The sequence below is a fragment of the Budorcas taxicolor genome, chromosome 7, assembly GCF_023091745.1.
Source record: "Budorcas taxicolor isolate Tak-1 chromosome 7, Takin1.1, whole genome shotgun sequence".
In the NCBI taxonomy this organism is placed as follows: Eukaryota; Metazoa; Chordata; class Mammalia; order Artiodactyla; family Bovidae; genus Budorcas; species Budorcas taxicolor.
In genome coordinates, this window is record NC_068916.1 from 83,244,905 (window position 1) to 83,257,110 (window position 12,206).

At 39.7% G+C, this 12,206-nt stretch overlaps 1 protein-coding gene and 1 non-coding gene across 2 annotated transcripts in view; one reads left to right on the top strand and one right to left on the bottom strand.

Moving 5' to 3' along the window:
• Positions 1-12,206, bottom strand: part of EDIL3 (EGF like repeats and discoidin domains 3) — a 481,313-nt gene that overhangs the window by 66,448 nt on the left and 402,659 nt on the right. The gene's annotated exons all lie outside the window — the stretch shown is intronic.
• TRNAS-GGA (transfer RNA serine (anticodon GGA)) lies at positions 3,551-3,623 on the top strand. The gene has a single exon. It is a non-coding gene; the product is annotated as a tRNA-Ser (tRNA).

Below are 12,206 nucleotides of genomic sequence, written 5' to 3' on the forward strand. Positions count from 1 at the left end.
AGTGGAGTTGTTCAGTCGTGTCTGACCCTCAGCGACCCCATGGACTGCAGCCTTCCAGGCTCCTGTGCCCATGGGATTTTCCAGGCAGGAGTACTGGAGTGGGGTGCCACTGCCTTCTCCAATAGACTCTGCTAAGCTATCTCATTTTCAGTAATAATGACATGAAGTGTTCCATTTTGCAATAGACCTTCAAAACACATTCAATCTTCAAATGAAAAAATATATTTAAGCAACTTCTAATGTTTTTAAAGAAATTCTGCTTGACCAACATGAGTCTAGGCCTAATAAAAGCTAGTATACTTGTGTTTAAAAATCAAAGCTCTTTTATTTTATTTTTTGGCATTTCACATAACTTCTTTTCATTACTGCAACCATACCACCAACATTGAGCCGTTCGTTTTAAAGAAAGGTTTTCTTCTGTTAGTTGAATTCATTTTGTATAATTAGTTTTCATGTTTCTAGATTTTTGCTGCCTTTGGCATATGACAGTTATAGCAAAATCAGGGACATATGAAATAACAATGAAATCTGAAATATTTCATAAATTATATTAAAAATTTATGGTCTCATAATGATAGGTAAGGAAAGTCAATATAATTGTCTTTGATAAATTTTATCATTTTCTTATTATAAGTTTTATGGAAAACAAAATTTAACATACAGACATTAAAGATTTTTTAAAACCATGTATAATAGTAACAAGCTTTAATGAAAGTAATTTAAAAATATTTATTGCCTTCCTGACATGTACTGCCATGCCTCTCCCAACCCAACTTTTCTAATACTGCATGATGCCTAGTACAAAACTAGATGCTCAACAAATTTTGTTTTTATTTTCTCAGTACTGAATGAGACAAAAAATTAGTACATCAACACATCAAAATTAATACACTGACATTTGACATTCACATGAAACTTGAATACAAGGGGCTCTAAGCCTTTTTTCAATCCAGTCTATGTTGTTCAGCTGATCCCTCCATCATAGTATATACCACACTGTGTTCACAATAATCTGTTTATGGATGTTTGTCATCTACTAGATTTTGCACTCCTTAGGGTCCTCCAATCATGGTTTAGTCGTCCTTGCATCTTCCAGGTTTATTGCATGGTCTGCATATGTTAGGTATCTGAGAACATGCTTATTAGATGGTAAACAGATAAAATGGAAAGAAATTGGGTCAGGAACATAGACTTGGATCATTTTTAAAATACAGCAGAGTCCATTTTTCTTCAGAGATTAGCAGCAAGGAAAATTGATGTGTAGATATGTAAAGAAGTGTTGAGGGAAGAAAAAGACTTTCCTGAAGAAGTTTTAAGACATAGTATTAAGAATTTCATGATTATAGTCCTTGGCGCTGTGAATTCGGCAGCACTGCCAAACTTTGGCAGGAAAAAAATTAATGAGAATGACTTTAATGCTTTGTCAGTAATGCAGAATGAAGGAAAGGTCCTTAGAATCAAAGAGTGGTAGTGAGAATGGAAAACCCAGGGACAATCTGATAGGTGAAAGGACAGGGTCTCTCTTGCTTTTTTGCACTGTTCATTCAATTTAATCAGAGCTTTCATCAAGATAATGAGCACAAAAATGACAGCCAATGACAGCCCTCAGGAATAAGAGTGAGTTAACACATCTAGCTCAGAAGTAGGTAGGTAAAGATGTGGGGACACGTAGGAGATACTAGTAGAATATCAAGTCCAATGTCATTTTGCCAAGTAAGTTTCAGAATCAGAAGGCTAAGTGAAGCAGTATGGGTTGGATTCTCTCGCAAGGACTGGAAAGATAGACTCTGCAAATGTGAACTCCACGTTGACTAAAGAGGCTGGATCAGAGGGACGATAAACATAGGGATGATGAAAAGAGATTAAGTCAGGCCAGTTGGTCTCAAGTGTCTTGGGAGACAGCATGTTAAGTGTGGCTGATGGAATTTTGGGGACCCAAGGATGAGAAAAGACAAGAGACCTGTGGCAGAAAGTTGCAGATGTCAGAGAAGTCCAACAATAAGTACTATGTAAGCAGGCAGGCAGGAGAAGGGGACGACAGAGGATGACATGGCTGGATGGCATCACCGACTCGATGGACGTGAGTTTGAGTGAACTACGGGAGTTGGTGATGGACAGGGAGGCGTGGCGCGCTGCAATTCATGGGGTCGCAGAGAGTCGGACACGACTGAGCTGAACTGAAGCAGTACTATACAAGTAGAGTGAATGAAGGGGTATCAAATGGGGACTGCTAGGGGCTTTGCAGAGGTCTTCTAGAAAACAACAGATATTCCAAACACTGTATATCATGGAACAAAGACAGGGGCATAAGACTGTGTCCCCTCAGTGACTGGATTCTCTTCTTAGGGACTATTGGTGAGGCTACCTTTGGTAAGGGCTGGAATATCATGCAGGGAATCAGCTCAAAGGCCGAAGAGAATTCTTGTCCAATGCTGCATACGGCATGAGAGAGGAATAGCTGCCTATGACCCAGAGTTCATTTGACAGGGTTTTATATGTCCATTGTCTTGGAATAAGATAAACTCCAAAGAGTGGGACTCTCAGGGACACTACTGTGATTATGCATGGACTGCCCGCACTTGTGGGGGCTCGAAGTACACAGAAGTAAAATGCCAGAGAGGTCATTACACTGACGAACTCCATCCAGATCAATGAGGGGCAGAGGGCCCTGAAAAGTGCTCTACCAGATGTCATCTGTGCTTCCACCTGTTCCCTGGCATCAGTGGCAACCCGTTCACAACCAGGCAGCTTCTAAGCTGCCCATGACAGACTGCATATTATGATGAACCCACATGGGTCACACATCACAGTACTAAGCAAAGATGTACGCACACACAAACGTACATGGAAAGACTATACTTTCTACAATTTTAAAATTTCAATGATTTACTCCTCAAACACTTCCTTGCTCCATCTTCTTCCATTCCAGACTAAGTAAAAGGAAGAATGCAGGAGACTGGGAAGGATCTTTCTGCTTGCTGTCTGCAGATTCTTTTTCATGCTAAGGTATGTTATATTCTCTGTTATGCTGATTACTCTGGAAAAGCCTAATCAGAAATACATATAATAAAAATCTCTCATAATCAATATAAGGCATAATTTTTTCTACAATTTGGCAAGTCTCAGTGGGGCATACCCACTAGGAAAAATAGAAGGTATATTTTGATTGGACAAAATATTCCTTAAGAATAATTCCCATTGTTTTTCTTTACTCTTTGTTGTAAATATGAAGTATGGGCTTTCAGTGATAGGATTTGATTGAATTTAATTGTAATGCCTGTATGTTGGTGCTGTGCCCAGAAATCTTTGGGAAATGAATAATTTTTGTATACCAAAGATATAAATTAAGGCCATACACTCTCTGCTCTAAAATGTCTTGCTTATTCTTGTTCCTGAAATCAAGTTAAGGTTAAAATAAAAAAGTTTATTTTTGAAATAAATATTTTTTGAAATAAATAAACTTTTTGAAATAAATAAACTGACCCTGATTTTATGTTAGCTTGAGGTGTCTTGATTGTTTTTTGTATTTCACTTGTCTTGTGTCTGGGCTTCCCTGGTGGCTCAGAGGTTAAAGCGTCTGCCTGGAGTGCAGGAGACCCGGGTTCGATCCCTGGGTCAGGAAGATCCCCTGGAGAAGGAAATGGCAACCCATCCCAGTATTCTTGCCTGGAGAATCCCATGGAGGGAGGAGCCTGGTAGGCTATATAGTCCATGGGGTCGCAAAGAGTCGGACACGACTGAGCGACTTCACTTTCAGCTCACTAGTGGGGAGCCTGGTGGGCTGCTGTCTATGGGGTTACAAAGAGTCGGACACGACTGAAGTGACTTAGCAGCGGCAGCAGCAGCAATGCTAGTTAAAAAAAAAGTTTAATTTTACTTTAAAATTCAGTACATTAATTCATGCACTTTCAAATCTGCTCTTAACAGTTGTTTGTACAGTCTTGTATTATTATTTTATACATAATACACATGTAAAATGTATATATCATATATTATATACTATATTATTATACATAATATGTATTATAGACACAGTATATTCTAAAAAATAAGTGTTATTCCTCAGTCATCTCCACCTCTCTGTGATCCTATGGACTGTAGCCCACCAGGTTTCTCTGTCCATGAGATTTTCCAGGCAAGAATACTGGAATGGGTAGCCATTCCCTTCTCCAGGGGATCTTCTTGAACTAGGGATTGAACCCAGGTCTCCTGTATTATAGCAGATTTTTTACTATCTGTGCCACCAGGGAAACCAGCAAACTACTGCAATAATTTAAAGAGCAAAACAAAACACAATAATGTGTATAACAGATCAGTCATCAAGTACTCACTAATACTTGCAACATTTTTATATGTTTATGAACTGGTAAAATTCCAAGTAACCAAGATATAGCTTATATAACAAAGTTATCTCATCAGATGGCTTACAATATAGAATTAAAGTTTGATGATACGGATTTGAATTTTTAATCTGCTGTATACTAGCTTGGTAACCTTATGTAATTAACCTCCTTGAATATACTTGTAAAATGAGACATATAGTTTTAGAGGATTTTCAAATTTTCTTTTATTAGAAAAATCTCTGACTCCCTATGCTACATGTTAATTGAAAATAACCACTTCTATTAAATTTTGTCTTCTACTCTATTTATCCAACATTAATCCAATATTTATTGAGTGCCTACTATGTGCTAAGCACTCCAGTGACTAAAATTCCCTCATGGAACTCTGGTGTGTGTCAAGGGAGAAGCAGACTTGGACCACACAGATTACAGCAGGGGTATGGACCCCCACCCCCTTGTGGAGAAGGTGATAGCACCCCACGCCAGTGCTCTTGCCTGGAAAATCCATGGATGGAGGAGCCTGGTGGGCTGCAGTCCATGGGGTCCCACAGAGTTGGACACGACTGAGCGACTTCACTTTCACTTTTTACTTTCATGCATTGGAGAAGAAAATGGCAACCTACTCCAGTGTTCTTGCCTGGAGAATCCCAGGGACGAGGGAGCCTAGTGGGCTGCCATCTATGGGGTCACACAGAGTTGGACACGACTGAAGTGACTTAGCAGCAGCAGCAGCAGCAGCATGGACCCCTGGAGGCAGGGGAACGGTGCCAGGAGCTGTGAGGAGCCAGTGTGGCAGAGGTGAGCCTGAATGTTGAAGGATGCTTATGAGTGAGACAGCGAGGAAAGGAGGGAGGAACATTCCAGACAAGGAAAAGTGTACTTGCAAATGTGTGATATCTTCAAAGAGTTTTCTGTGTTTACAGAAGGAGGAGGATTTTCTTGTGGCTAGAATATATGGCAGAAGAACCTTAGGAGAGGAGGCTGGAATGGAAGGTTTGAACAATTTGTGAAGGGCTTTTCTTAGTCACCTGCCATAGTTAGCAAATGAAGAAATGTATAGCTTATAAGGAATTTAGATTTTAACTTTAATGTGCTCTTTTAAAAAGGAAAGGCACTTACAATTTTATCATGTGCTCTACTTGAACAAAACCTTTAACATCTCTGGATTTTAGGTTCTTGGTAAAATGCCTTATCCCACTGCTCAACACTACATTTCTGCTTTTCAATCTTCTTAGGTCTATCTCTAAATTTGGGCAGTCCCAGCTATCAATTTTTATATAAATCACTCCATTTTCAAATGGCATTTTTTCTTCTTGTTTAGTGTTCAGTAGCATAAAATCTATTGCCAATATATAGCTTGTGAGGCCAGTGAGCAATTCAGTAGCATTGTATACCTTTGAGAAAAAAATACCATATATTTATATAGTATGATGCAAATTGAAATCTTTTGACTTAGCCAGATTACCAAATAGTATTCTATCTTTAATTGCAGGTGACATTAGTATGCTGACTTTTTCATGTTTATTATTTGTTAAAATATATAGCCAATTTTTCATCTAGGGAGAAATTTCCTATAACACATTTTAGGTATGCTAGAAAAGAAAGCAGGTGCTAAAAATCAATTTTCCATTTCTGAAAAGTGCAGATCCTTTGTGTATATGTGGCTTATATTTCAAAGTATTTGCTTCTTACAGCTTAATCTTTTCAATGGTCACTGCAACTATGCCTCGTTAACCATATATATGTCCAGTATAAGCAGACTCATCACTTGTATCCAAACTTCCACATTTTTGTTATAGTCTCTGAGGAGGAAACAATTACATATTTAACAAAGAATCTGGAAAGAGTAACGTAACACATTCTTTTTCATATTTCTTTGGGTTAAAAATTTTTTGTTTTACAGCTCCTACCAGGGAATACATACCTAAATATCATTATATATATCACACATAGCTTATATATATAACAATTAACTATACATCATATAGTTTATTATGAAAAATCTCAAATGACGTTTGTTATAATGTAACCAATGTCTACTATAAAGCAAAATAGACCCCAGGCTGGAGTCCCAAACTGGATTACCGTGAATCTCTCAGGACCTCTCTTAGGTAGTGTTGTCTTCTGACTACACAGGATATGCTTGTCTGCAACTTGCCTTTTTCCACTGAAAATGACCCTCCTTGTTTAGATATTACCATTTCAAATCCACACTAAAACTGATCATGAAGCTATCTTTGTAAGTTGTTTCTCATATTTGAGGACAAAAGTAACGGCAGTGTTACCTACAGCAGTCAAAATCAACACATATGTGTGTTGACATTTCGAGTGATTTATGTGCTTATCAGACTGCTCAATAAAACAATGCATAATTACCAAATCTACTGACATATGAAAGAACTAATGATATTTTCTTGACACAGGCGCCTTCTTTTTAAAAGGTAAATGCAATTCAGTCAGTTTATGTTTATTAAAGTTAAGTATATTTCTATCTTAATGACTAATTAAAATCACATTCCCATAAGAGCCAGAGGAAAACAGCCCTTCTTTCCATTTTCCTCTGGATTTGGTGCCTGTTCCATTTTGCAAAGAGCTCATCTGTTCTAGTCAGGAAATACATGGAAGAGCTTTCTCTGTAAAGCTGCAGCCTGCATTTAGCCTGCATTTACTAGCACCTTAGTCATTTTTGGCCTGGGTACCCCTGGATAGGGCTTCTCTGGTGGCCCAGATGGTAAAGAATCCACCTGCAATGCAGGAGACCAGGGTTCAATCCTTGAGTTAGGAATATCGCCTGGAGGAGAAATTGGCAACCCACTCCAGTATTCCTTCCTGAAAAATCCCATGGACAGAGAAGCCTGGCAGGCAACAGACCATGGGGTCACAAAGAGTCAGACACGACTGAGCAACTAACACTCACTCACTCCCTGGACAGCTGCATATCCTTTCTGAGACTATTTCCTATAAAGTAGGGTTCATATCCGGAGAAGGCAATGGCAACCCACTCTAAGTACTCTTGCCTGGAAAATCCCATGGACAGAGGAGCCTGGTAGGCTGCAGTCCATGGGGTTGCGAAGAGTCAGACATGACTGAGTGACTTCACTTTCACTTTTCACTTCCATGCGTTGGAGAAGGAAATGGCAACCCACTCCAGTGTTCTTGCCTGGAGAATGCCAGGGACGGCAGAGCCTGGTGGGCTGCCGTCTATGGGGTCTCACAGAGTCGGACATGAATGAAGTGACTTGGCAGCAGCAGCAGCAGCAGCAGCAGCAGCCCCATACCTTGTGTGAGGGTTGCCTTTGTTCCCATTGTCCAAATGTGAGGCTTCACTAACAGGTCTGTGAAATAGAGATGGCTCCTACACAGAGGAGATATATTGCCTGGAGGAATGTTCTGATTTCTTCCCTTGCTGATGCTGTCTTAAAATTTGTTATTACTCCTTATCTTTCAGGAAGGGGAGTTGGAATGTCCCTGATGATTATTTTGAGCCTTTACGGAGTATGCTTTGGAATCAGTCCTTTGAGTGAAAGGAGACAGAGGATGCAGGGGGCACAGGATGTCTAAAGAGACAAATGGATCTTGTAAGAGGTGTGTGATGAAAGTATGGACTTTAGGTGTGGCAGATGGGTAGTCGGGGTGGCCCCACGATTTTCATCCTCCCTGCTGTCCACACTGTTGCACACTTCCCTCCACAGAGTGCAGGCAAGACCTGTGACTTGCTTCTAACCAACAGAATAATACAATGAGATTTCAGTTTCTGTGCACATTACATTATTTAAGACTCAGCAGACTTCAGCTAGAGTTTCTTTCTAGTAGCTTCATAAATTGAGAGACCATGCTGAGAAATTTACTTGGCAGGAAACTGTGGATTACCTCTAGGAGAATGTGACCTCCAGCAACTAAAGGTGTCCTCTAGGACATGAGGGCGGCCTCCAGCTGCCAGCCAGAAAAACACTTGAGCCCTCATACGGCAACAGGGAAATGAATTCTGACAACAATTCGAATTGGCTTGGGAGCAGATTTTTCCCCAGTCAAGCTTCCAGACATGAATACAGCCCAACTGACACCTCGATTGCATTCTTCTGAGTCCTTGAGAAGAGGACCCAGCTACTAGACTCCTGACCACAGAAATATGACCAAATAAATATGCATTGTTTTAGTTTGCAATAATTGGTTATAGAGCAACAGAACATGAATACACCAAATAACAGGAAGAAGTAAGAAAGATGACTTGGCGAAATGATTAGATGTCAAGTAATAAAGAAAAAGATGAAAGCAATACTTTAACTGAAGGTCACAGGGCAGCATGGGGGAATGGATACCATGACTGTTCTGTATTATTTACAAAGAGTAAAGACCTGCATTTGTGAATGTAATGTGAAGCATTGCTGTACAGCCTACCTTTAGAATGCAGAGCCATTTCAACTTATCCTGTATTTTTCAGATTCTGAATCTTTTCTTCCTATTAAACATTTATATTGCTTGCTTCTTTAGTGCTATCTCTGTATTGCATGTTTCATTTCATGGCTTTGTTTAGAATCTCTATAGCAACTGGTCTACTCCCACTTCATTTCTTTACCTAGTTGAACTGCTAAAACTCTACTTTTCCTAATAACATAAATAGCGAGATTTGACATTGTAAAAGTCTCTTTTATTAGGGGTAAGAGTACAATGAAGTAGTTAAATCTCTTTTTAATTAGGAAAAGCTGGATGTACTTTCTGGTAACCAATCACTCTGTCTTACTGTATTTGCCTCATCGATTCACCATCTGCTTCCAAATTTCATCCAACAACATGTTTTTCTTCTTTGATCACACCTCTTATTTTCTCACTTTTATTTAAATTCATATGAACCTTATGAAAGTTAACACGTTCATGCTCTCAACACTGCACATATAATCAGAGTCTCTTGGCCACTCATTGCCAATTAATCTTGAGTTAAACGTGAGTTAAGCAGCACACAGAACACAGTATCTGGACAACTTGGTGATGATGCCACTGGGGGTGGTGTGGGGTGAGGGGAAACAGGGTTATTTGTAGTTGCACTCACAGTTACAGATAGCATCTCTCATGTTTTGGCAGGATGCTGACGTATACTTTGACTATTTTACATGCTTATTACAGGCAGAAGGCGGGGTTTCCTTACTGCCACGTTTTCCCCTGCTGTCTCGGCCAAAGGAGCTTATCTCTCCAGACTTTCCCATGTCAAATTGTGAGTATACTCATATTCCCTGCTGCAGTGAATCTATTTGTCATCCACATTTGGCAAACTTGTGTATTCACATAATTTCCATTTTATGCTCTGCAATCTATTAGTTGGACTTTGGAAGTTTCACAAAGCTTAGCAGGTGCAACACACAGGGATGCAATGATGTAAGAATGATGGTAGATGGTAAGTGCTCTTGTTACAGTGCTATATCTCTAGATGGCAATTCACAGCATGGACCCACAAAGGAATCTAAAGGTAGACTTTGTGTAACTCCAAGCCAGGTCATAGCAACAAAGGATGGAAAGAATATGATAACTATGTTCAGAAGTCCACTTTATAATTTAAAAAAATATATCTATATTTATTCCATAGACATAAAATCATGATGATCAGCCATTGAGAGAGAGAGCCGGAAAGAATGCAGCCTCAAAGGGCATGTGAAAGCAAGACAGCCCTGTTGCCATTAGTGTGGGTTTCCAGGCTGCCTTGAGCTATGTCTGCTGTTGCAAAGACTTTTTAAGATACTCACTAAAAAGAACCAAACAACAAATACTGATTTGAATTTGACCATTATCAAGTCAATTTAGATAATATGCTCCATAAGTAAGTAAGTAAGTGAAGTCGCTCAGTCGTGTCCAACTCTTTGCAACCCCATGGACTGCAGCCTACCAGGCTCCTCTGTCCATGGGATTTTCCAGGCAATAGTCCTGGAGTGGATTGCCATTTCCTTTTCCAGCGGATCTTCCCGACCCAGGGATCAAACCCGGGTCTCCCACATTGTAGACAGATGCTTTACCATCTCAGCCACCAGGGAAGTCCTATATACTCCATGAGCCTTCATAATTAAGACTGAACACACTCCTGATTCTCAAAAGTATCTTCATAATACATGATCTTACAATGATCATTTCAATCAGATTCAAAACACTGCCGTCTAGACACTGGTTAACAAATTAGCAAGGAAGAGGTAGAGGCAAATAAAATAACAGAAATTTCTACAAGCATTCAATATTTAAAATATGCTTATATTCAGGTTATTAATATAAGTTCATAGCCAATTTCGGTTTTAAGGTACTTTATCAATGAAGACACTGTGATATATACACATATTTCAGGGTTTTTTTCACTATTCAGTTATTTTAAACAAAGTACAGCCTGGAAAAATGAAAGGTGTTTTTCATAAATCTATTTATTTTTAATGGAATAGAGCAATTGTTGCTCTCTACCAACGATCATTGTTAGTATGTTTGGTGTTAGTCTGTCAGTGGTGTGCGACTCTTTGTGACCCCATGGACTGTACCCTACCAGGCTCCCATGTCCATGGAATTCTCCAGGCCAGAACACCGGACTGGGTAGCTGTTCCCTTACTCCAGGGGATCTTCCCAATCCAGGGATTGAACCCAGGTGTCCCACACTGCAGGCAGATTCTTTACCAGATGAGCCACAAGGGAAGCCCAAGAATACTGGAGTGGGTAGCCTATCCCTTTTCCAGCAGATCTTTCCAACCCAGGAATCGAACCAGGGTCTCCTGCATTGCACATGCATTCTTTACCAACTGAGCTATGAGGGAAGCCATCTTCTCTTTTGGATTGGAGAAGGAAATGGCAACCCACTCCAGTATTCTTGCCTGGAGAATCCCACGGACAGAGGAGCTTGGTGGGCTACAGTCCACGGGTCACAAGGAGTCGGACACGACTGAGTGAATTTTAGTAATGTACAAATATAAAGGTTTAAGATTTTGGTGCAGATTAAGTGCCTACCCAAATCAACTACTGCTGAAGTATCTGTGGAAGCCCCAGTTGCAGTTTTGGAAGATTCAACTGCTGCTGCTGCTGCTGCTAAGTCGCTTCAGTCGTGTCCGACTCTGTGCGACCCCATGGACTGCAGCCTACCAGGCTCCTCCGTCCTACTAAATAAGAGAATATCATAAAGAGTCACTAATTTGAAACATTAGAATGAATAATTCCAGTGAGGAAGGAATATAAGAGACCAAGTGGTGAAAAACTGCCCTTTAAGCAAAACTTTAATTATAATAAAGCAATATTTCTTGCCTTTATAAAAGGCATGGTTTCCTTTGTTGGACAAAAATGTTTCACAGCCATAATATTATCTGAAACTTTTTTTAAAAATTTTATGAGTAAAACCAAATCAAAGTAATGTGACAAAATGATGTTTTGTTATAAACCATACCTATTCTCCTCCATTCCTCTTTAAATTAAGAAACCCCAGGGGTGCACTACTTTCTCCAATCTGCATCCTTACCCTTCCATTCTGTAAATGACACCCTTTAATCTTATTAAAGGAAAAATGGAGAGAATCTTCACAGCTTATTGAATCACCCTGTCTACCTGCCATAAAACCTTCTTAAATTCTAAATCAATGGTATCCAAGTATGTCAAATTTTTAATTAATCCCAGTAGGGAATAAATTTCTTTGAAAACCAATATGAGGTATGATTTCTTTGCATATAATTTAGGTTATACCTTGTTTTTTTGGGCTTTCCTGGTGGCTCAGTTGGTAAAAGTCCACCTGGCAGTGCAGGAGACCTGGGTTTGATCCCTGGGTTGGGAAGATCCTTTGGAGAAGGGAATGGCTATCCACTCCAGTATTCTGGCCTGGAGAATTCCATGAATTATTCCATGGGGTCAGAACAGTCA